A 26,840-nucleotide genomic window follows, 5' to 3' on the forward strand; every position below is an offset into this window, starting at 1 on the left:
GTGGAGGACCTCTGGGTCAAATGTACCATAAACACTGGAAATTTTTACAAAACAACAAGATTGAAATTGCACTAAAAAAATCTGTATTATTTTTAAGGCTTAAATTATTGTATTTATTTATTATTGTATTATTTTCAAGGCTATTTAAAAAATCAAGTAAAACCAAAAGTTTTGAACTTGCTCCAGCATGTAAAATATGTAGAAAACGGTAAACAGTGTCTCCAAAGCTACTGCACAATTTAGCATTTTTTTGTATAAATCATCTTAGTTCAAGAGGATAAAACAGTGGTATTTCTTATAACATTTAATGCAGCCATTTCAAACATTAATTCCTCAAGGCAAACCCATTTGCTTAAGAAGTCAATATCATGTGTATTTAGCTTCCTATATATGCAGTCTTATATCTGATTCCTACTCTTTGCTTCCTAAAATTTAGCTCAGTTCTGATTGAATTAAGGGATTTTGTTTCAGCTTTTATCATTCTTGTAACTGAAGACATTATTAAGCCAAGGGAATAGACCCTAACAACAAGATACTTCAATCTCAGATACCCTGGATTTAATAAACGTTTTCTTACAGGCAAATTACATTAATTTACTAAAAGACATGCTTTAAAATTTTAACACATGAGCATTTATCTCCAAATTTCTATTTACATTCATACTGACTCCACAACACACACAGGATGGCCGATAATGGAAATTTTGTTGATTAAGGGCATTTTATTTTCTAGCTCTGCAGATGGGTTAATTTGTAAAACCTATACAAAGTCTTTTTTTTTTTTTTAAATCACATTGCCCTTTAGGTAACCAAATACTTAAGAAATATTGTAGCAATATGAGCTGCAGAGTAACTGGAAGGACAATGATCCTACAGTATTACCAGATGTGTTGAGTTATTTAAATGGGGAAGAGAGAAAAATGAATGGATTTTTTTCCCCCTGAAGGTATCAGATAAGCTCTATTCCCAAATCCAGGAGGATAGAGTATCGCCAACAGGTCTATGAAAGACTGTAACTAAATGCACAGCATCAGATTGTATTACAGTTTATACAAGCAACATCCCAAGATCCCGTGATGGCTGGACACATAATACAGATCAATCACTCACTAAGAAATGTTATGGTTTTGAAATAGTTGAGCTCTGAGTCCAGACCTAGTAAAGTGAAGAGGGATTTACAAAAAGAAAATCTGACACTAAATGTCAAAAACGATGGCATGAACTTTTAACAATGGATCTGGCTCTGGAAAAGCAGAGGAACCTTTACTTCCCTGAAATTCCAGACCCCGGCATGAGCAACAAAAACATTTTTCTGACTTCTTTTTCTCACTGAGATGAATACATACAGGCAATTCATAATTTAAAAATAATCTGTAGTTCCAAATGGGCCTCCTTACACCTCCATGGTCAATGATGATCATTAAGGAAAAAGTTTTAGATTTTCTTGAGCTAAGAAATAGAAGGTAGGGAGCCAGCTTGAAGGGCTGGAGCTCCAGCCTTGCATGCAGAGTGCTGCATTCAATTTCCAAGCACCACACAGTCCTCTGAGCACTACCTAGGGGCAGCCCTGGAGACCCCTAGCACCTCTGGACCTAGCCCCCAACCTTCAGGCTCACGCGGTCAGTCCAAGCAGAACTGGGAGTAACCCCCAGGTTTCCTGAACACTGCTTGGGGATACACCCCGCTCTCACAAAAACCAATACAAACAGCCCAAAGTAGAGGAAGGCCAATGATGAAAAGCAGGAGTAGAGTGTTACAAGTGTCCTAAGCAAGACCAAGTCACTCACTGCACACATGAATCTCTAGGGTTAGTGCAGGGCTTCACGACTGCCTTGCAGGCACAGAGGTTCCATCCTTGGCACCTTGATCTATAATGATTTCATAATGATACCGATCCAGGTGACAGAGCCTTTTGGGATCCTTGGTGCACTGACAAAAGTACAATCTCTAGGAATTACAGCCAAGTATGTGTGAGCACCACAATCCAGTGTATGAACCCAGATCATTACAAAAAACAACAGTGGCAATAGCAGGGAAGGGAAAAACTCCAGGGTCTGAAATGTCTAGATAAAAATTTGACCAAAGTATCATCCTATTGTGATACTGCTAGAAAAACCACAGGCCTTCTCGGCCACATAGACTTTAACAAGACCATTTGGTGATCAGGCCTTTTTTCATTACATGTTATTCTATAGGCAATATATGGCAATGTATGCGACTACTGCCTGCTTACCTGCCTGTTGCATTTAAATGCAAGAGACTATTCATTTCACGACACTTTCTCCCTTTTAGGTTCTTGAAGAATTACTTGTTCACACAACCTCCCAAAAGGTAGAAAGGATATAATGGCAGTTGGAAGAGAATTACAAAACCTGATTGTCTGACCAACTGAAGGTAAAAACCTAAGCCCCAGAGCAGTTTTGACAAATATCCTGAGTGCTAGGAATGAAGGAGAGTACCTCCGTGTGCACCAGCCTGGTCAGGGGACAGATTGGAGGACAAAAATGGGTCAGAGCAGAGTACTAGGAGACAGAATGCCTAGATTCCCTTTTTCCCTGTCACTGCTGAGAGTTGGTGTGTGTGTGTGTGTGTGTGTGTGTGTGTGTAATACACTTGCTCTGGTCCTGGGGATCACAAGAGCAGTGCAGGAGATAGTGTTTCGTGCTATGCGTGGTGTTGAAGGTCTCACTCAGGGTCTCTGGCCCATCATACTGGTAAAGAAAATGCTGGTTGGTGTTACTAATCTCTTACAGAAGGGCTTAACGGCTCACCCACTTTCCTCTAAGAAAACTTTTTTTGGATCATTTTTAGTGGATTATTCATAACAAGCAATACAAAATAAATTATTCTGGTTCTGCTTTGGGGCAGGGTTTGGGGTTTGGGATGGAAACATCCGAAATATGGTGGTAGGAAGGTGCAATGATGGTGGGAGTGGTGTTAGAATATTAAATGTAATCAAATATTATGAAAAACTTTATAAAAATAAAAAATATAGAGGCTGGAGTGATACCACAGTAGGTAGGGTGTTTGCCTTGCATACAGTCGACCCGGGTTCAAGTCCCTGCATCCCATATGGTTACTCAGCACCTCCAGGAGTAATTTCTGAGTTCACGAGCCAGGAGTAACCCCTGTGCAACACCGGTTGTGACCAAAAAAAGAAAAAATAAAATAAATTAAATAAAAAATATAATAAAAGTTTGGAGAATTCGGGGTTACATGACAGAATTCTGGAACTAGAAGGTTCTAATGCTCATTAATAATTAAGTATATAAGATTCAGAATGACACCCAGTTTAAGTACAACGTTGTATCAAATAAGTTATGATAGTAGTTGACAGCAGTGCCTCTATCTCTACTGAGTAAACATGCAGTAACAAAATACTGATAATGAAAATATCTAAGTATAAGATCCTGGATTATTTTTGGTTAACATTTTTTTGAATTTTTGGGATATCTTTACATTTATATTTGGTAAATTTACAACCTCATTCCATTTTCTCTTTTATTTTCTTTTGCATTGCTTCGTTATCAGTTAAAACACTAAACTAAACCTATGTCCAGAGGGTGGGATAAAGGTTTGTGTGAGAAGTAAGGGGCTGGAGCGATATAGGAAAGCAGGTAGGGCATTTGCCTTGCATGTGGCCAACCTGGGTTCGATTCCCAGCAACCCACATGGTCCCCCGAGCACCACCAGGAGTAATTCCTGAGTGCATGAGCCAGGAGTAACCCCTGTGCATTGCTGGGTGTGATCCAAAAGCAAAAAAAAAAAAAAGTATGTGTGAGAAGTAAAGCCCTGCTTTTAGTCTCAAAGAAGATTCAAGCCACATTATATTCATAAGCTGATTTATAGGATGTATTAGTTTTTTTGCTAATCCAGCTCTCCTTGGATTAGCAAAAAACAAGTACAGTAAGTGATGGTTAGTACTCTGTGCATGCAGTTGTGCCTTTCTTAATAAATGTGATTCAGGAGTTCTGTCAGGTAGTATTTAACAGATGGAGTCAACTCAACAGAGTTGTAGATATGAAACTAGTGAAAACCAAATAACTTCAGTGTGAGTAAAACAGCACCTTTCCTAAATGAAACTAAAATATGACAAACTTTTTAGAAAACGTATTAAGTGTACATTCAAGTTGGTCAAAGATCAAGCCATAAGCTGAGTTAAATGAAATAAGGCCACAGTTTTTTAATTCAACTAAAATACTGATTGCTACAAACTGGATATGCTCGGTATATATAAACTATGGAGACTATTATAATCTCCCTTCAAACACTTGAACTGGAAAGTTTACTTTAATGATAGTTTTTACTACAGAGTAGAATGACAAGACCATGTGGGATCCATCACTGGATTTATTAATGACAATTCTGCTTGTAGTTTTTTTAATTTCTGCTCTCATATCCTCCCTGGATGTCCGATCCACTGTTTCTTTGAGTCCATTAAACATCCTTACCATTTTGTCTCTGAATTCTGTATCAGAGAGATTATGTATTGACTAGATGTAGAAGGCAAATGAACACAGCCCCTCAATCTTTACTACTCAGCAGCTGCCAGCAAAGGAAAACGTCACGAGTATGCAGCGCTGATGGCATTAATCACACAGGAGAAGTGGAGAAGTTACTGCACTACTCCCCTCCCCCCCAACCCCCCCAGGAACCAAACAGCAACATATGAGGCAGTTGCAAAGGTAACATACCCTGGGGAAAAAATTAATTCTCATATACATCTGGGAGGAACAAAAGACAGACTGAATGTAAATATATCCTTTCTAAAGAGTCCTGGCATTTAAAGGGGTATTGGGAAGGCGTGTTTATCTGTGTGTGTGTGTGTGTGTGTGTGTGTGTGTGTGTGTGTGTGTGTGTGTGTTTAAAGTCACAAAACCATACTGTCAATGAAAACATCTTAGGAGAAAAAAATGCTTTTATAATGGATGCTCAGTAGCCTGCTAACAGTAATGGGAGCAGTTAAGCTCTTCATACAAATGAAGCATAAAGTATATCTGAGAGATTCATTTAAAATGGAAAGATTTACATTAACGACCAAGGTAAGGTAGAGCAGGAATGGGTAAGGAGCAGCCTGTGCCCATGAGACCAATAATAACATCTGACATTTATAAAGCACTCAATCATTGACAAAGTGGGTTTAGGCAAACTGTCTCTCTCCTTCCTGGAGAATTCACTCTCCAGGGCACTGTTGGAGCTTCCAGGCTGGCAGCCTTGGTGGAGAAGCGACTTCTGAAGAACACACGGAGCAGCAGCAGTGGCCAAATAAAGGGCCAATCAGTTCACCCACCACCTGGGCACCAATAACCCAGATGAGCCTAATCAGTTTGCAGATTAATAGACATGGATGGCTTTAATAAAGCCATTGACGAGGTCTGTGAAAGAATGAGTCTCTCCACTTCTACCTATCAGACAAAGACCAGGTTTAATGAAGACAATGATGAAAATTCTGTTGCTACTGACACACCACTAACTCACAAGAGTTCTGGAGGAAGCTTCTAACTCAGCGGTTTGAATGGAGCCTTTCAACGCTGCCAAATGTGTAAGGCCGGGCTTATTTGTGGGAGGGATGGCAATCTGTTCTTGTGAGCTGGAAGTTCTTTCTGGCTAACAGGGAAGAGCAGAGAGAGAAATGGCACTACCAGTAGGACAGGTGCAGCAAAAACTAAGCAAATTGATAATCTTAATTTTTAATTTAGAACAGCTGATACATTGGTTTATCAATTCTAACTACTGGTAACATTTGTCAAGAGGGGGTTCAGGAAAATTCCACGAACTCAAGGAAAAGTAAAAAAAAAAAATCACAGCAAAATGAGCTCTGCATTCAGGAAAACAGCTTGAATATGAAGTGTTGAAATTTATTATCACATGGGTTAGTGCATTCAGTCTACAAATATCTGCTGATATATATCTGATTGCTAGATGCCTGGCCCCATACTAACGAAACTAGTAAAGACCTTATAAAGACAAAGACCACTGATATGACTTTGGTCACTTACTAGGTTAGTGCAGATATCAGCTGCAGATTTGGTCAATCAGACTGCTTCTTTGGACCTTGGCTTGTGCAGAAAGAGGTCTATGCTTTCTTTATCAACAGTAAGTGCTGTGATCAGATACACCTTAATGTTTAACTCTATGTATTTTTATCCATAGCAATCATGAGGAAACACAATTAATTCTTTTTTTTTTTTTGATTTTTGGGTCACGCCCGGCGATGCTCAGGGGTTACTCCTGGTTCTGCACTCAGGAGTTACTCCTGGCGGTGCTCAGGGGACCATATGGAATGCTGGGAATCGAACCCAGGTCGGCAGCGTGCAAGGCAAACGCCCTACCCGCTGTGCTATCGCTTCAGCCCTGGAAACACAATTAATTTAACCAAAGAGTTTCTTTCACAATAATAAGTAACCCCCCAAATTGATGCCATTAAAACAAAAAAGGTTTACTTTTTTTAACGGTAATATTTTGGCCCCATCTGTTCCTACAGCATTCTCCACTCTCCACCTCAAACCTTGGAAAACTCAGCGCTGTTGTCAAGGGTTCAGGATTTATTTTTGTTCATCATTGTCCATCCCCTTGTCTTGTATCTCTATAGACCACAAATGAGTGAGATCATCGGGCATTTGTCCTTTTCTGACTTTTGTTTAACATGAATCCCTCTAGTTTTGTTACAGTGGGAATGGACGAAAGAAAGAGTCAGGTGAACTAGTTAGTTTAGTAGGTCGGTTTAAATCTTGCCTGTTAAGGTCTCCAATCAAAAAGGTAATGGGATGACTGGGGGTGGGGGACAGCAGCAGATGAAAGGAAGAGCCCCCCCCCCCACCGTCCCCCACTGCCAGATACACCCCTTTCTCTTTTGCCCACTCTCTGTCTCTCCCTTTGCAATCTCACCTATGACCAGGTAGACTGAGGATCAGGTAGGAGCGGCACAGGCAGGATGGCAGATGATGTAATGCTCACAGGCCCAGAAAGATGGCAGAATCAGGCAAGGGTCTTATGCTCAGACAGATAGAGAAAGACAGGACAGGACAACAGGGAACCTCCAAGAGAGGCCCAATGACAAGATTTCAGACTAGGAAAGTGTACATTGGACAGGGAATGGTGTAGGGACAAGGCTAGGCCATCATACATTGGAGGTGGGCAGACAGCAAGGGACAGGATTTAAAAGTTGTATAGGAACAGGGCGAAGGATATTGTACATGAGTTAAAGGAGAGGCCTGGGCACCGTGGAGGGACCTGGACCCATCTACTTCAACTATACAATAAACTCTAATTTCTCACCTTCTGAGTTTTGTGTGCAAATCATTCGTACAATTCTCAAGAACCCACTAGCACAGGAAAATCCACTTTCATAGTAACAGTTTCATTCAAGTTGTAGCTAAAAGCAAGATTTTATCTTTTCTTATAGCTGGGCTTTATTCTAATATATATATATGTATACACACAGACACCACAATTTCTTTATACAATCATCTAGTACTGGATATTTGGGTTGTTTCAAATTTTTGTTTTGTGCATGCTGGTGGTTCCTAGGGGTGCAAACTGGATTTTCCACATGTTCTCTAGCCCTCAGAGCCATCTCCCTGCTGTTTCCAGATTTTGTTTATTGTCAATAGTGCTCTAATGAACAGATATGTGTCTCTATCTTTTAAAACTAATGCTTTTGTATTTTTTAGGTAGATGGCAAGGAGTGAAATCACTGGGCAATATGGAAGTTCTTTTTTTTTTTTTGCTTTTTGGGTCACACACAGTGATGCACAGGGGTTACTCCTGGTTCATGCACTCAGGAATTACTCCTGGCCATGCTCGGGGGACCATATGGGTTGCTGGGAATCGAACCCGGGTCAGGCCGCGTGCAAGGCAAACGCCCTACCCACTGTGCTATCGCTCCAGCCCTGGAAGTTCTATTTTTAACTTTTGGAGAAGTTTCCAAACTAATACTCAATTAGTAGCTGACCCAGTCTGCACCGCCCCCCCCACCCCCGCACTATTTTCTTTTAGAATTTTTGGTATAGGTGTGAAGTGATATCGCATTGCTGTTTTGACTTGCGCTTCCCTGATATTAGTGAGGATGAACACTTTGTACATCTGTATGTCTTCTTTGAGGAAGTATCTGTTTACTGCCTCTCTCTTAAAAAAATTTTTTTTTCAGGTTTGGTGAATGCTTTATATATTTCGTACATTAGCTTTTTGTTAGATGTTTACAATATTCTCTTCCATTCAGCAGGACATCTTTCTATTTTAGCTGTCATTTCTTTCATAGTGCAGAAACTTTTTAGTTTAATGTAGTCCCATTTATTTTTGGTTTCCCTGTCACTGCCAATGGAATTGACTCATTGAAGTCATTATCGTGGAGAATTCTATCAACATTTTCCTTGATGTATTTTATGTGTTTGGTTCTAAAATTAAGGTCTTTGATCCATTTAGAATTAATTTTGTGTATGGTGTGAGGTAGTGATTCAATTTCATTTTTTTTTTTTTTTTGGTTTGGCTAACCAAATTCCCAGTGCCAGTTTTTAAAGAGACTTCCCTTGTTCCACTTAATGATTCTAGCTTCTTTGTCATAAATTAACTAACTGTTCATACATCTTTGTCATAAATTAACTGTTCATATTCTGAGCTCTCATTTCAATTTTACTGTCCCAAGAGTCCATTTTACTCCACTGCTACAATGTTTCGATTACTCTCACTTGACATATAGTTCATATAGTTTAAGGTCAGGGGATGCAATGTGTCTCATCTTTTTTCCTCAGAATTGCTTTGGCTCCTGGGGGGAGTTTGATGGTTTCATACAAACTTTGGTAATATTTGTTCAATGTTCTTAAAGAATGCTATTGGAACTCTGATATGCTTTTATTGAATATGTATAATGCTTTGGGTAGTATGGTGATTTTAACAATGTTAATTCTCCTAAGATATGAATATGGAATATTTTTCCATTTCTTTGTGTCCTCTTCTAATAGTACCATAGAGTTTTCAATGTGTTTCTTTCACTTTGATTTCTAGGTACTTGATGTTTTGGGGCACAGTTTTCCCCCCACCTTCTCCAATACGGTGACCTCTGCAAAGGAAGTCAGAGTAATTCAGGAAGTTTTTCATGAGGATATTCTTTTTTTAAAAAATATATAAAATGCTTCACAAATTTGCATGTCATCTTTGTGCAGAGACTATGCTAATCTTTGCCTCACTCCAATTTTATTATATCTGAAGTGAGCACCATCAAGATATTCTTAGAGGCACCTTGTTCTGAGAAAATTTTCTGAGAGAATTATGTACATAACTTTAGTGATCTGTCTAGTTTTTCTGATGTTGTGATGATCTCCGTTTCACTTTCAATGCTTCTTCATCGAAGGGCTTTTTAATTTTTTTTTTTTTGGCAACACCTGGTGGTGCTCAGGTCTTACTTTTGGTTCTGAGCTCAGGTATCACTCATGGTGAGGCTCAGGGGACCATATGGTGCCAGAGATTGAAGGCGGATTGGCCTCATGCAAGGACAACTCCTTGCCCTCTGTACTATCGTTTCAGTCCCAAAGGGATCCTCTCAGTGATGTGAAGTACCGTTTTTCACCTGTGATTTTATTTAAAAATTAATTCCACCTTTGAGAAACCCAAATTCATAATGTGCAATTTCAGAACACCAGAATAACAGTTTATTATGTCATTCAAGCTGAAAGAATGTTGTTGGATAGAACACTAATAGTATCAGCTTTCAAAAAGTTTAAAGTGTAACTAAACTAAGAACTGTATTTTCTATCACAACAGTTTCTCTCTCTCTCTCTCTCTCTCTCTCTCTCTCTCTCTCTCTCTCTCTCTCTGTGTATGTACACACACACACACACAGGGACACATACACACATACACACATATATGTATATAAAGTTTCACAAGCGTTTCATTATCCCTTTATTTCCTATTGTATTTCACCAAAAAATATTATAAGTGATTTGGTAAACTAATTTCACCACCACCAATATATAGAATATGATCTGGTGTGAAACACTGTCTTTATCATGCTGATTATGTACTTTGGCCAGTCATGGTAATTGCAAAATCCTCCAATTTTTGACAAGCAGTGTAGATTTGTTATTCTGAATTGTATTTTTACAGGTGTTAAGTTGCCACTTTATATCTGAACCGGTAATTAGCTGAATGAAAACAAAAGCAGGAGGCAAAGTGAAACAGAAGCCATGTTGGGTCTCCCTGGGGTATATGCTCTTAGGGTGCATTTCAGTTTCTTTCACTGATGTTGACTCAGCTTTGCTCCCACTAGTTTCATGAAAACAACCTTATTCAGATCAGTGTGTCCCAACTGGGGCATATTGCCTTGCTTGTGGGTCCTCAGGATAGCCAGGGGGACCATAGGTGACTACTGTATAAATGTGGGGGCGGGCATAGTGCGTGACTAAGGACCAATCTGGAGGGCAGAGCAGACAAAGGAAGGGATCAAGTACAGAAGGGAGCCACGGTTGGAAAAAGGTTGGAAAAAACTGCTAAGAGGATATTTAACCCAATAGTTAAATCCCCCCCACCCCCACCCCAGCCCCTCCCTCCCAGGGATTCACTCATGTATCTTATGAATTATAGGGATACTGTATCTTTTGGGTAACACAGATCAATAAGTTTTTCTTCAAAATGAGCCTCACTAAAAAGCAGATGTTTGCAATTTAGACATCCCAAGGTTTGCATTTCAAAGGCAGGCACAGAAATAAAAGCATGACTCACATGCATTAAAATCCATGCATCCTGTCCTGAAACTGTAATTGTATTTCTTCCAAATACCTTCACAGCTCTTCAAAATCTGATTCAATAAAATTCTAAAAATAACTGGTTTTACTGGTGCTACATTTTACGAAACTAGGTAATCATTTGAATCCTTTAATTCTCTATCTTTGAAAATCGGGTCATAAAAACTTGAGACTGGCTGCACTCCACTCTGGAATCACATGATAGATACCTTTGGGCTGGAAATTTGGAATCTTTAAAGGAATACAGTTGGCTTTAAAACTGGTATTCCCAATGCTTAGCATAATGCATACATCCACCTAGGAAAAGGCAGCATGGCTTACAATACTGTTAAAGGTAGGTTCCCTCCTCCCCCATAAATCATGCCAGCATCAGATCCTCCACCATAGTCCCAGTGTCCCCTGCATCTTATTTCTGACTCCACCTCTATTTCCTGCTGTGGTAAGCTTCCTACTGCAGACCAGCTCTCATCTTCTATTGCCTTTGAGCACTTATTATTTTCCTTCTTTCTTTACATCCCACATATGAGAGAGATTATTCTGTCTGTTACCCTCCTTCTAACAATACCCAGTGTGATACTTTCCAGGTCCATTCATGTAGCAACAAATTGTACGATTTCATCTTTTCTTATAGCTGAGTGGTATTTCGTTTTGTGTCTATACCATAAAACTGGTATTTCTTTTTTCTTTTTCTTTTTGTTTTTTAGACCACAAGGATGCTCAGGTGTTACTCCTGGCTCTGCACTCAGAAATCACTTTTGGCTGTGGTCAGCGGCCCATATGAGATGTTGGGGATTGAACCTAGGTTAGCTGCTTTCAAGGCAAGCACCTTACCTGCTGTACTGTCTCTCTGGTCCCTATGCCATAGTTATCCGGTCATTTGTACTTGGGCACATGGGTTATTTCCCAGTTTTACCTATTGTGACTAAGGCAGCAATGAACACATAGAGTGCAGATGCCTTTTCTTAATATATATATATATATATATATATATTTTGCTTTTTGGGTCACACATGGCAATGCACAGGGGTTAGTTCTGGCTCACACTCTCAGGAATTAATCCTGGCAGTGCTCGGGGGACCATATGCGATGCTGGGAATCGAACCCGGGTTGGCCGCGTGCAAGGCAAATGCCCTACCCGCTGTGCTATTGCTCCAGACCCCTCTTAATATTTTTTGGGTCCTAGCTGTAGATGCCAAGAGGTGGAATTGCTGGATCATATGGAAGCTTAATTCTTTTGAGGAGTGTCCACATTAAAAAAAAATGCTGGACAAGTCAGCATTCCCATTAGCAGTGAATGAGGATCCCTGCACATACCCAATTTTGCTGAACTACTAATACTCTCTAATATGTAAATCATAATTATTTCAAATTAAATTGAAACTTTATCATTTTATTCCATTGCTATTTTCATAATTTATACTTATATATTATCTCACCTTTTAAAGAGTATTTAAGAAATGAAGCCATTCAGGCTTCTTATAATATATCTGCCTAAAAAGTGAGTTTTCTTCGGATGGAGTAATAGTATAGCAGGTAGGACATTTCCCTGGCACATGACTGACCTGGGATCTATCCCCAGCACTGCACATGATCCCTCTAGCCCTCCAGGAGCGATCCCTGAGCACAGAACCAGGAGTTAAGCCCTGAACACCAGTATGGCCCCTAAAAAAAAAAAAAACAAACAAAAAAGTGAGTTCTCTAGTTTGGGGTGTAGCATTAGGTTGCTGAATATGTAGCAAATCTTCAGACTTCTGACATTAACAGAAATTCTAGGGCTAGGAGATAGCTCAGGGTCAGGGACACATCTCTGCATACAATCCATCCCTGGCACACAATCCCCCTTCCCCTTCCCACACACCATGAAGTATAGCCCTGAAAACACTCCCATCTTTGAGACAACCCTGATGTCCCTGTCACCTCTGGGCCCAAGCAACACAAAATCGCTGGGCAATTCTGAAACACTGAAGTTTCAGGACTGTTGGCCAAGTACTGCTGGTCTGTCGTTGCCCAGAACACCATAAAACAAAACAAAACAAGCAAACAAACAAAAAACCAAAACCAAGAACAAACCAAAAAGACAAAAATAACACAAAATACAAAACAAAACCAAACCACCCAAAACCCTAAATCAAAAATAGAGTCTGATTTCTCTGCAGCCGTTTTCTTGTTTTCCTTTTTACAGTGCAAGGGTTTGAGCTCAGGTCTCATGCCTCCAAAGGCATGCAAGCCATATGGCCCAGGGATCATTCTGGCAGTGCTCAGGGTGCTGGGGGTGCTGGGGAGTGAACCAGGGTCGGCTGTGGGCCAGGTGAGTGCCACGGCCCTTTACTACCTCTCTGGCTCCTCTTACAGAGTGATTTCCAATGGCCCATGCACAGACAGGTGGTCCACATGAGTAAAACAGCTAAAAACCACCCAGTTCCACCTCTGAAATTATGAACAGTTCTTCTCCTCTCTTTTTTTTTCATTTTAATGAATCATCATGAGAGACAGTTACAGACTTACAAATTTTTGTGACTACATTTCAATCAATGTTCAAGTACCCATCCCTCCACCAGTGCCCATTCTCCACCACCAATGTTCCCAGTGTCCTTCCCGCAACCCCCACCCCCCGAACAGTTCTTGATTCCTTTGTTTTCTTTCACATTCACTGAGTTTTCAGGATCCCGTTATATACTGGAAGGTTTAGTCCCCTTTCTACTACTCCTCTAGAGTTAGAGGACATTGGAATTAATTAGCCAGGATATGGGGAAGGAGAAGATGCTACCTTTATATTTTATCCCCCCACCCCACCCCCTTCCCTTCACTGTCGTTGATTGTTCTTGCGAACACTGGGAGTTTTGTGTAGCCCTGGCTGCAGTGCTCACACAGTTTAGCTGCAGAGCTTGCTGGGGGTTGTTCCTTGGGGCGCCTGCATGTTCGAATACAGTGCTCCCCAAGACTTGGACTCCTTTAGTGGTGGTGCTTGTACGCATACAGCTGGGGCCCCTAATCCCAACTGAGGTTATGGTTGTGGTGCTCATATCATCCTCATGTGTCTTTTTAATTGCAATGCAGATGGTGCAGGTGTGTGTGGTGGGGACATCACAACCATTTTAGGAGTGTGGTCAGAAACTGCTTGTGGTGCTGGGGACTGCAGGCAGCAAAGCCGAGACTGGTGCAATGTGAAATGAGGGGAATTTCAGTCTTGCAAGGCAGTGGCTCTAAGCCACTGCACTGTTCTTCCAGACCTAGGCTACCTTCACTTCAGAGAAGAGAAAAAGAAAATAAATTTATTTTTCTGTTAGTTATTTCTAGAAAACATTTCATAAAATCCCTTTGATGTTTGTATTAAATAGTTATTCCTTTTTTTTTTTTTTTTTTGGTGGCGGGTGCACACTTACCTGTGCTCAGGGCTGCCTCCTGGCTCTGTACTTGGGTTTACTACTTATAGTGCTCAAATGTGGTGCCAGGGATCAAACCTGAGTCAGCTGCACGCAACACCAGGAGCCTTACCTGCTGTACTACATGTCTCTTATATGGGGACAGGCTTATGGGGTGGTTGGGAGAATTGGAGAGAATGGTGGAGGGAAACTGTAATGGTGGTGGGATCGGTGTTGGAATACTGAATGCCTGTAACAGGTCATCATGAACAACTTTATCAACCACAGTGTGTATATAAAGAGTAAGGGGAAAATTGGGAAAAAATAAAAATAGGTTCTCTATTGGTTCATTAATTTTCTACCTGAATTAGACATAAAGATTCTGGAGCAAGACTATCTGAATTTAGCGAGCAGCTCTGTTTATTAGCAAAGCTAGTGACTTAACCTTTCCTAAGTAGAGATCAAATAGGTTAATACACATAAAATGCTTACCACAGTGCCGATCTACTACAAAGCACTCAAAAAGGTAAGTTGTTGGGTCAAGGACATAGTTCAAGAGGTTGAGCACATGAGACTATGGGTTCAGTGCCCAGCACTGCCATGACCCCATCTCCCCAGCATTGCTAAAGTATGGTTTACTGGACCACAAGTAGCACCAAGTTTAAACATTCCTGGTGTGGGCCCTATATGTAAGTAGCACTGTAACACTGTAGCACTGTCCTCCCGTTGTTCACTGATTTGCTCGAGCAGGCCTAGTAACGTCTCCATTGCGAGAGTTGTTGTTACTGTCTTGGGCATATCGAATACGTCAAGGGTAGCTTGCCAGGCTCTGCCGTGCAGGCGAGATACTCTCGGTAGCTTGCCAGGCTCTCTGAGGGGCCGGAGGAATCGAACCCGGGTCGGCTGGGTCAGCAGCGTGCAAGGCAAACACCCTACCCGCTGTGCTATCACTCCAGCCAATATGTAAGTAAACACAATAAGTTGTTATTATTTTTAAAATGGTGGTGGTAATTTTAATCTATGTGATGTTATATATGGTCACATTTCTAATTTCATCTATGAAATGAGGGGTGGGAGGGTGGGTAACTGAAGCATTAGTCGAGAGTAAAAGATCAGAACCTGAATTTGGAGAGGGAAAATGAGCTGTTCAATGTTAAATGGCTATTTTTTTTTAAAGCCAGGATAAAATCTAGGTACAAAATTCTATTTCAGAGTTCTTTTCATTTCTCTTCGGTAGCTTTATATGTCATCTCTGAAGAGTGTAAAATAGAGCTACACAACTCAGCAGGCTATGGAAATGTGAGTGAGCTGCAAGAGCACAGTTGAAGCTACTTGGGAATAAAATAGTCCATCAGATATTCTAAGCAGGGAAAAGTCCTTTAGGAACTCAGGTCTGGATAGAAGGTACTCCAGCAATGGTGTTGCCCAGTGTTGACCCGCTAAAATCCACCTCTGAAACTGAGCCCCACGAATAACGATGTACTGTGCTTTCCAAAAAGCTTGTTTTGAAAACTTCCACACCAGAGCCATAGTTTTCAGAGTTTACACTTTCAGAAATGACCCCAGGGTCAGGCATTTGTCAGTTAATGACCTGTTGGGCTAATGGCCTTCAGCTTCGCCTTGGGCACACTAGTCCTCTAGTGGGTCATTAGTTGCCAGGAAATGGCTCTTCCCCAATCACTATTGCTAAATAAATATAATTTGCTCCTGGGTTAAAGCCCAGTAAGTCAAGTTTGGCTTAGACTAAATATTTTTGTTGGTTGGTGGTGCTGTTCTTGAGATTTACCATTCCAAGGATTTATGAAAATAATAGAAATGTTAAAACCAAAATTATGTCAATACAACTAAGCTACAAAGTGGCTACTAATAAAAATAGTCACGTGGATCTTTTTGATTATTCTCATATCTTCTTATTGTTCATGATGTTCCCAGTAAGTATTGATCTCACAAAGCAGGCACAAAATTATAAAATATTTTGAAATTTCATCCCTATAAGCCAATTCTTCGGAGCACATACTACTTCTTTCCAACAGACAATGGTTATAAGTGGTAGGAATGTTTCCAGGGATGCCCACAAAAGCTTAGTTAGCTCCTGACATTATGAATACCATAGAATTGCAATTAAAAACAGAATAGAAAACCACAATCTTATGTTGCCTACAGAACTAAAATTAAACAATTAAACAGAATAAGACTAAACAGGAAATATTTTTCAAAATCATCTAGTTATAGGGAAATTTGGTTTAATGGGACGAACTCATGCCTACTTTGTCCTTTTTTCCTTCCTTTCTCCTCCCTCCTTCTCTTCCCTCCCTCCCTCCCTCCCTCCCTTCCGCCCTCCCTCCCTCCCTCCCTTCCATGTCTTGGAGCTGGAAGGGGGGTGGGGGGACCAGGCAGTGCTAGAAATTAAACAGAACAGACCCAGGCTGAATCCCCAGCACCCCATATGGTCTCTGGAGCTCACCAAGCATGATCCCTAAGCCCAGAGCCAGGAGTAAGCCCTGAGCACAGCTGGGTGTGGCCCATAAACAAACAAGCAATAAGAGTATACTAAATTTTACTAGAATGCTTTACACTATCAGGGAAAGTTCATTAGTTTATTTTTCCTTTTGAAAGGAATAAAGAAAAGGTAAAATAATGGTAGCGGCAACATTTCTAAAATAACACACACACACACAAAGACAAAAGAATGCTAACTTAGAGGGTGGAGAAGGCTGAACAGGATGAGCAAATACTACAGAGATTGCCTGAGGTAAAATTAACAGCCTTGAGGAGGAAGAGAAAGAGAGAGAGAGAGAGCAAGAGCGAGAGCGAGAGCGAGAGCGCTCCTGAGAGAGAGAGAGGAGAGAGAGAGAGAGAGAGAGAGGCAATAGAGACAAGTGACCTGGGGCATAGAAAGTTTGGAGAAGACACCTGATGAGGGTACAGAGGAAGGAACCAGCTGCTCAAGGCCTCCAAGTTCCTTGAATATAATTGCTAGAAAGGCAAATGCAGAATACTGGATAACTTAGGCTTGAAAATAGGTACTTTTTTTTTTTTTCTCCTTCGCACTCGGAGAAATGTGAAATATGTTAGTGGAAATGGAGGGGGAATGATGGTTTAATGAATTGTACTGCTGGAAAGTGGAAGAGGAGAATTGACAAAATTGAGGGTGCTGGTGTATGATAAGATTGTCATGATATGCTTCTATCTCTGCTGCCCAATTACGGGGTGGGATTTCTCCAATCTACAGCTTTCAGACAATATCGTTTTGTGGAACACAGCTAGCACAGGCCTATGTTTAAAGGCCATCTCTGAATGTCAGGCATATGGAACAAATGCTTCTCTCAAGTTTCCTGTCATCAGGCTTCTAGTCTGACATAGATGCTCACAGAAGTGTCCCTCCAAATCAAGGTCAGTAATCTAAGAGATTTCGTTTCATTCTTTTTTTAGCACCAAAAGGGTAAAGTTCAAAGTTGTAATGGGATAATCAATTTTAGAAGAGTGCAAGATGTGTGTGTGTGTGTGTGTGTGTGTGTGTGTGTGTGTGTGTGTGTGGCTTTTTTGACCACACCAGGCAATACTCAGGGGTTACTCCTGGCTCTGCACTCAGGCATAACTCCTGGTCTGCACTCAGGCATAACTCCTGGTGGTGCTTGGGGGACCATATGGGATGCTGGGGATCAAACATGGGTTGGCTGCATGCAAGGCAAATGCCCTACCCATTGTACTATTGCTCTGGCCCCAAGAGTATAATATTTTATCTCTTTATATTTCTAGCATACTTTTAAACACTGAGCATTTATCATGTTTACTTTAAAGATGAAGAAAGCAATCTCAGAAAAAAAGTGCTTGTTTGATACTGGCAAATATTAAAAACATGATAAGAAACAGTGGACAAATGAGCTTGTCTTGGGATTCTGCAAGAATAATTTTTTTTTGGTGGGTTGGTGGGGCAGGGAGGGGGAGAAGCACACTTGGTGGTGCTCAGGGCTGACTCCTGGTTCTGTGCTCAGGGATTGCTCCTGGAGGGACTCAGAGGACCACAAAGGGGGCACTGGGGATCAAATTCTGGTTGGACATGTACAAAGTAAATGTCTTACCCACTGTACAATTTCTCTGGCCCCCTGTAAAGGTAATTGACAGCATCTTAGCTTCTTTATTTATCTGATATGGGGGTCATTTCTTTTATTGTTACAATAGATGACACCCATTTACTCTTCACACACATAATCTCATTGTAAAAGTCTACACCTGAGCAGGTTTATGTAGAAAAGAACACTAATCTTGGTGTCAAACTAACCAGGCTTAAAGACATTAATTCATTAACCTCCACAAGTGAAACAGGGCTGACAAGACTATAAACACGAGTTAGCATGGTGCCTGTTTTAAATGAGTCTGATCAAGAAAAACCTAAGTTTCATATGACATAGCCTGTTTTGAGATTTCAGTTTCAACATGAATTTGAAAGTGAAATTAATATGAGGGATACAACACATATCAAATAACCAAAAGCAGCTTTTTAAATTAAGACATATAGATGGTATAAAGAGAGATTTATATGCATAAATTAAGCATATTTATACAAACAAAATTCTTCCTTGTAAACAACATATTTATGCCTTTAGGAAAACAAAGTTAACATAAGGAAATACATCAGCTATGTAAGGAGTACATCTGTGCCACTGGTTATTTAGTATAATAAATCACTAATGCTTAATAGAACAGCCCCCAAGAGTGACATCGTGACAATGTTCTGGGGCATTTAGGCAAGACTGACTTACAGTCTCCCATCTGATATATAGTGATCAGTGTGTTAAATGAAAATGACTACCAAGACAAAAAATAATATGGTGAGTCCAATTCTTTAAATACTAGGGTTATCACTGTACATATAAAATGAAAGGTTTTTTTAAAAGAGATGACAAGTAGCAATCCGCTTAGTCTTATTTCTACTGTGACTCAATCTTAAAATACTAGTCCGGTGTACAAATAAAAATAGGGTGCAGGGAAAACCTGTAATGATCAGCCTGATTTCATTTCCTGAACTCCCAAATTATTTAGCATGCCTCATTGGTGGCTGATGCTCAAACATCAAAATTTTAGATTCCGGCATGACCCCGTTGATTCAGCATTCTGTGAAATTTTTTACATGAACACAATCCAGAACAGCTCATCTCAGTGGAGTCAGGGCTTAAATGAGGCACTCCCAGGTTAGCACAGAACCTTTACACAGTGAAGGATGAAAATAGAAAGTCGCCCTTAGATTCCATAACTGAAAATGAATGAAAATCCAAACATAAAATTTTAAACACACTCTTGAATCCAAAACCTTGTTAATTCACACTTACATGGCTATAGCTATAATTGTAAGAAGACAGTTACCCAGAAGATTAATGTACCAATTTCCATACTTAGAGATATTTAAAAATCTAAGTGTTACCTAAGGCAATTACCACGAAGACCCCCTAATATCTTTAGGGAACTGCCAAAGGGAGAATAATTGACTGCTAATTTTACCCCCTGGCAATTATAAACCGGCTCTGAATCTCAGATGACTAGAGAACCTTTTACCTAATGATGGGCCTCAGGAGAAGTATTGAGATAAACACATAACATAGAAATACAGACAGGAATCCAGTAGCACAAGATAATGGGAAAGCTGTACAATGAATAAATCATAAGAAAGTAAAGTTGTTGCAAATATGCTAATTTTTAATTACTGAGTAAAATACCCAGCCTCCAAGACAAAGCCAGGAAAACAGACAGGCGATATACAAAAGTTCTGCCTGCTTCCTCATTGCTGTGGTCGCTATGTTGATTTTTCTGTCTTTATTTTAAAGTGAAGCAAGATAGTTTTTATTTAAACTACTTAGAAAGATGTGTGTGGGGGGGCGAGGCTGGAGTGATAGCACAGTGGGTAGGGTGTTTGCCTTGCACACAGCTGACCCGGGTTCGATTCCCAGCATCCCATATGGTCCCCTGAGCACTGCCAGGAGTAATTCCTGAGTGCATGAGCCAGGAGTAACCCCTGTGCAATGCCGGGTGTGATCCAAAAAAAGGAAAAAAAAAAGATGTGAGGGGAGAGAAAGAGAGGAAGTACATGTTCCAGAGAGAACCCGGGCTTCTCCAGAGTGGGAAAAGCAAGCAGAAATACAAGCAAGTGAGATACGTGTTCAAGAAAGAATATGGGCTTGAAGAACAAAGCCTATTTCCTGCCCCCCACTCCCCACCACCGTCTTATAAGAGGAAATAAGCATCATAAAATAGAAATCCTACTCTAACAAGGCATTAACCATATGTAGAGAACTTGAGAAAACTTAATACTGACCCAAAGAAATGTTTATGGCCACTGCCTTCCCTCAAATTCATTAACTGTCAGTATTATACTTAGCATTTCTGGGAACTCATTTAATGTAATCAATCGGTCCTTTTTCAATATGAAAGTGAATTTCCTTAAAAAAAACATTCTAATTGGATTACTGTCAAATAATCCTCCAGTTAGTTACCCCTTACAATCCTTGGTTTAAAACACTCATGATTTGGAAATCCCTTCTTATGATTAAAAGAGGAGGGGCTGGAAAGATAGTACAGCACACAAGATACTTGCATTAGATGCAGCCAGCCTGGATTCAATTCCTGGTACCTCAAATGGTGCCACTCTTACACACACACACACACACACACACACACACACACACGAGTGATCCCTGAGCACAGAACCAGAAATAAGCCTTGAAAATAGCCGGTGGGGGTGGGGTGACCCCCAAACAAAAACACATGGTGGCCCCCCAACATAAAAATGAGAGAAATGACAAATGCTAAAACCTAGGAGGTTTGATCTAAGAGGTAGATCAATTGTGGAGCCCTGGGCGTGTTTTCCAGGGGCTCTCACAAAGGAGAAACATCTTTTGAAATCAAACTTGTAGAGACCTTTTGCTCCTCTTTGAGGGGCAAAAGACCCCTTTTGGATTAATAAAAGAATTACATAGAATCAATGGTTCGATTCAACACCCAACTATCAAATTTAAAACAGAACAAAACAAAGCATGGCTGGGATGGAGAGACAGCACAGGGTTTAAGGGGTCTGGCTGGCATGCAACTGACCCCCGTTCCATCCCTGACACAGCATATGCCCTGCTCCATCCAGCATCACCAGAAGGGACCCCTGAGCCCAGCCAGGTATGACCCCAAACTCTATCCCCAACAACAAGAACACCATAGCCTAACAACAACAACAATAAAATCTTATCACCAAAGGCTAACAAAATACAAATCTAAAGGACAAAATCTCTGAAGAGACAATTAAGGCATAGGGTTTACTGAAGGGGAAGAGCACCTATTTTGAGAAGATTCAGGTTGGACTGTTTGGATGGCTATAGTAAGGGTGTGGGGAGATAGGTGGGCTGGGGCAGTAAATCAAGTATTGCTACTGAAATCCAGTGCTTAATGGAGCAGATGGTGGAGGTCTTAGACTCTGGAACATTTATAGTGAAGCGTCTGAATGCAAAACACCAAGATGGGATTTCACAGACTGTGAATCTGATTTGATTTTTATAGGAGTTAAAGCCTCCATTTTTTTTCCTCCTGAACTTGAACCACACTAAAAGAAAGAATGTGTGAATGATACAGACTAGTTAAGAAAACAGGAACACATAAATACCATTCACATAAAGTGATTAAAGCATAAAAACTAGTTTGCAACATTATAGCATTATTTTATTTGTACTTGAAACCCCAATTTAACCTTCTATCACTATAGTTTAAGGTAGTTAAAATTGATGATTAGAGTAAAAGTTATGATTAGAGTAAAGATTGCTAAAGGTCATAAGCCCTGGTTTCTTTTTTAGGAATAGTGACGATAGGAACCTGGCTGAGAGTTAGTTACTGGAATGGTGGTTACTATGTCAGAAAAACTATTCTCTCAGGTATCACTTAATCACTTAACTTCCCGTTAGTTGTCGATTTGCTCGAGCGGGCGCCAGTAATGTCTCCATTTGTCCCTGTTGCGTGCTAGTGTAGCCCAATGGCATCTGATCGCTCTGGGAACATGAAGAGCTTCAAACCGATCGTTCATGATCTTGATGAAGAAGTCTGACCATCTAGTAGGTGGGCGGCCACGCAGTCTTTTGATATCCCGTGGGATCCAGTTGGTAACAGCTCTAGTCCAGCGGTCATCTTTAAATCTCATTACGTGACCAGCCCATCTGATATTTGACACTTTGGCAAACGAGACAGCGTCCCTGATTCTCGTTGACGGATGTCAGAACTCTGGATTCTTTCTCTCATTTGAGTGAAACGTGATATTCCAAGCATAGCTCTTTCTATTCTTCTTTGGGAGACCTGAATAGCGTTCTCATCCTGTTTGCGTAGTGCCCAGGTCTCTGAGGCATATGTTAATGCAGGAAGAACAGTGGAATCAAAGAGATGTGCCCAGAGCCGGAGGTTCTTTGTCCTCTTAGCTATTTCTTCGACGTTCTTGAAGGCGTTCCAAGCCGCTCTCTTCCTCCTGCACAGCTCGGGTGCCAGGTCATTTGTCATGTTGACCTCTCGACCTAGGTACACATAGCTGTTGCATTCGGAGATGGTCGTTCCGTTGAGAACGAATGGGGCATCAGGAATGAGGCTGTTTCTCATAAACATTGTCTTTGTAAGATTCAGCTGTAGTCCTACCTTTCCACACTCACGGTCAAAGTCGGCCAGCATTTGTGCCGCTTGGCTGATGTTTGGTGTTATTAAAACAATGTCATCAGCAAAGCAGAGGTGGTGTAGTTGCCGACTCCCATTCCTTCCCTTCACTCCCATTTCTTCCCATTCCAGTCGTCGCATGATGTTCTCGAGGGTGGCTAATTCCCGAGCGACCAGTGAGTGACCAGAGCTACTCATATGCAGCTCATGGCACACATAAGTGATGCCACAGTTGCACTTTTTGGTGCTTCCTCATCCATCAAGGCTCAAAGTTCACTCCAGGCAACAGTAGATACAGTACAGAGGGAAGGGGCTGGTACCAGCTTGCACCCTGGGGGAATGGCCACTTATCCATCCTTCGGACACATGAATTCCAGTAATGAAGAGAATTTCGTGAGACACATCAAAGCAGACTAAGCCTGGAGTACTATCAGGTGTGGCTCAAAAATTTTAAAAAAAATTGTTTTTAAACCTTAGCACTGTAGTACTGTCCTCCTGTTCATCGATTTGCTCGAGCAGGCACCAGTAATGTCTCACAACAAATTGTGAGACTTGTTACTGTTTTTGGCATATTGAATATGTCATGGAGAGCTTGCCAGGCTGTGCCGTGCAGGTGAGATATTCTCAGTAGCTTGCTGGGCTCTCTGAGAGGGGCAGAGGAATTGAACCCAGGTCGGCTGCGTACAAAGAGAATACCCTACCTGCTGTGCTATCATTCCAAAAAAAGAACAAAAAAATTTAAAAGATGGTATTTAAAAAAAAATGGCAATATTCTTCAGAGTCACATTTTATAACCAATTAACTTGAAATGACTGATACTTTCAACCGATTTTTACTGATACTTCATAATAGTTTTTATTGACAAAATGCTTTCTGTAAATATTCTCAGTTACCTGGCAAACTCAGAGCAGATTTGCTACATGGAAGATATATATTCAATACTAATCTTTCATGATACTAACTTGTCCTGGTCCAAATATATTCAAGGAACTACCACTTTGTTCTTTTCAGAGTATGTTCCTTTGGCCAGTCTTTATAGAACAAAATGTATCAAATAAATTGCTTTATTATTCTTTTGAATATTTTGCCAGAATTAGATGCCGCAAAAATCTTGGCCTTCACGATTTCAATTACATGCATGCTTATGTGTAATTTATTCAAAATGGTGCATCACCAAAAGATTCTTCCTGTCAGGTAGGTTATGCCAAGTCACAATTACAGAACTGCAAATTTATTCTTGTGCACCATTTGCATTCGTAATATTTTTCTTATATTTATTTATTGGATCACTGTGGGAAAAGTTACAAAGCTTTCAGATTTAAGTCCCAGTCATACAATGATCAAACACCTTTCCCTTCACCAGTACTTATTTTTCACCACCAAGAACCCCAATATACCCCCCTCCCACCCCTTCCAATGCCTGTGAGGCAGGTGATTTCTACTTAACTCTCTCTCTACTTTGATTACATTTATTATTTCACCAAAAGATGCACCATTATTGTTTAGAATTTCCCCCAACAATCAGAATTGCTGAAAAGATTGTGAAATAATTTGATTTCTATAGCTGGTTATGAGAACCATATGATGTCACGTGGCTACTTTGCGGCTGCGCGATTTTGGATTTCTGATATTTTACTAGGTAAGTCTGGAGGGATTTCTGCAAAGAGCCAGAATAATTGCGAGATTGGTTTCTGTGCATCTGGTGTTATGGCCGTGCTGGAGAGCCACTCGCTGGGGGCAACTCGTGACCTCAGTAGGACGTGAAGGATGAGCCGGTACTGCAATTGCCCCGTCACTGCTGGCTCACACCTGGCTTTCTAATAAGCTCTGAGGCGGTGGCCACCTTGCTGCTGGAGGGGAAAAAGGCAGAAGGGAGCAACACCCTTTCCCTTTGGAGCCATGGTCATGCTGGAGAGCCGCTAGTGGGGGGCAACTCGTGATCTTGGTAGGGCGTGAGGGACAAGCCGGTACTGCCCCTCTTCCCATGAACTGCAGTTGCCCTGTCACCACCAGCTCATACCTGGGTTTCCAATAAGCTCTGAGGCAGCGGCCACCTTGCTGCAGGGGGGGCGGGGCTGGGGAGGCGGAAGGGAGCAACACCCTTTCCCTCCAGGGGAGGCATGGCGCCTTAGGTTAACATATGGTTTATTCACTTTTCTGCTGCAAGCTGCTGGGCTCTGGGTTAAGTCCTTTTGCCTCTGGAGCCATGGCCCTGCCAGAGAGCCGCTCGTGGGAGGCAACTCGTGGCCTCGGTAGGGCATGAAGGACGAGCCAGTACCGCCCCTCTTCCCATGAGATGAAATTCTGAAGTTTTAACACTTAAATCTGGAGGGATTTCTGCCAAAACCTGCTGGATTCCGAGATTTGTTCCTGAGTCTCTGGGTTCATGGCCATTAGGCAGCTTAATCAGGAACCAGAAAGGCCATTCGTGGGCAACGACTCGGGGTCTTGTTGGGACGGGGAGGAAAGGGCTAGCTCCACCCCCATCCCATGAGGCCCCCCGTGTCTCATCACTGCGGGTCCAAACCTGACTGTCCAGGGGCCTCTGGAGGATGGTGGCCACTGGGCCGCCAGGGGGAACAGGTCAAGGCACAAAACTTATTTCCACCTGGGTTGGCCCAGCACTGGTAACCTACTGCAGGGACTGGACGCATTTCTGCAAAGCCATTGGGTTTCGAGATTTGTTTCTGAGTCCCTGGGATCATGGCTGTTAAGCAGTTTGATCAGAAACCAGAGAGGCCATGCCTCCAATTATATAGCTGAGCCCGAGGTGGTTTGTGGGTGTGTCTCCCACATACCTAACTTCTGGCCATTTACTTTCTTGGTAAACTTTGCCCCAAATTTTTGGGGTCTGGTCAAAGGCACAGCAGCAATTTTGGGGTTTCTGGAAGTCTGATGCATCATCAGGCTGCTGATACACTTGCCTCACAGGTACAGACTGACCTGCTGGCGGCACCATACCCCTTTGCATTCTTAATATTTCCTTTTGTAACCATACCCCCTTGCATTCTTAATATTTCCTTTTGTAGTGAAATCTCCAGTGAAAGCTTTTGTTCACTAGTGATTCTCTACAAGTTCCTCTAGGTTTCCAGTTGTTGAATCCAGATTTAAGTTTCCTGGTTGGTCAGGGATGTGGCTCAGAGGCAGAGAATCTGGCTTGCATGTATGAAGTCCTGGTTTCAATCATGGGACTGTATGATTACCTGTGCACTGCCCCATATGGCACCAAAACAACAAAACAAAACAAGATTTTCTATTGACTTCTAACAGTGTGGCACTAAAACTTTGATGACTCATTCATAACAAAATTCAACATTGAGTGTAATGATTTCCAAAATCTGGGCTGGTGAGATAGGACAGAGTGGGTAGGACACTTGCCTTGCATGCAAGACAACCTGGGTTCAATTCCCAGCACCCCATACGATCCCCTCAGTCCCTGCCAGGACTGATCCTTGAACATAGAGCTAGGAGTGAACCTTGAGCACTGCCAGGTGTGGCCCAAAGACAAATAAACAAAAAAAGAAAAAAAATTCCCAAATCTGATTGATGACAGGCAACGAAGAGAGAAGGAACAGGCTGTTGCAGTGAAGTGCATTTTCACACTCAAGATTAGTTATACCCCCCACCAGATCTTGAGTTTAACACTTCTTACTATACAGACACTTGTCAATAACAGTTAACTTCTTTTTGTTGTTGTTTTGGGGCCACACCCGGCAGTGCTCAGAGCTTTCTCCTGGCAGACTCAGGAACCATATGGGATGCTAGGGATTGAACTGGGGTTAGCCACATGCAAGGCAAATGCCTTATGGGCTGTAATAGTAACTTCTACTTCAATGATTTGAATACTGATGCTGATTCGGATGTGACTAGGAATTAAGGTGTGCCACAACCAAATCCAATTGCTCTGAAGGGTTCCTAATGGGATAAGAACCTTGTTATATTAACAACTTGTGCTTCTCCCAAATTATACTGGTATTATAAAAATTTTCATTGTTGAACTTCTTCTTTTAGGGGGTGGGGTATGAGGGGGGAGATCTCCCCAGAGATGTTCAGAGGCCTGGAAGTCACC

At 41.4% G+C, this 26,840-nt stretch overlaps 1 protein-coding gene and 1 non-coding gene across 2 annotated transcripts in view; both read right to left on the reverse strand.

Moving 5' to 3' along the window:
- Positions 1-26,840, reverse strand: part of PDSS2 (decaprenyl diphosphate synthase subunit 2) — a 306,636-nt gene that overhangs the window by 79,365 nt on the left and 200,431 nt on the right. The window lies entirely within an intron of this gene.
- LOC130033758 (U6 spliceosomal RNA) lies at positions 9,117-9,220 on the reverse strand. The gene has a single exon (XR_008793979.1). It is a non-coding gene; the product is annotated as a U6 spliceosomal RNA (small nuclear RNA).

The sequence above is a fragment of the Sorex fumeus genome, unplaced genomic scaffold (assembly GCF_029834395.1).
Source record: "Sorex fumeus unplaced genomic scaffold, SorFum_2.1 ptg000054l, whole genome shotgun sequence".
Classification (NCBI taxonomy): Eukaryota; Metazoa; Chordata; class Mammalia; order Eulipotyphla; family Soricidae; genus Sorex; species Sorex fumeus.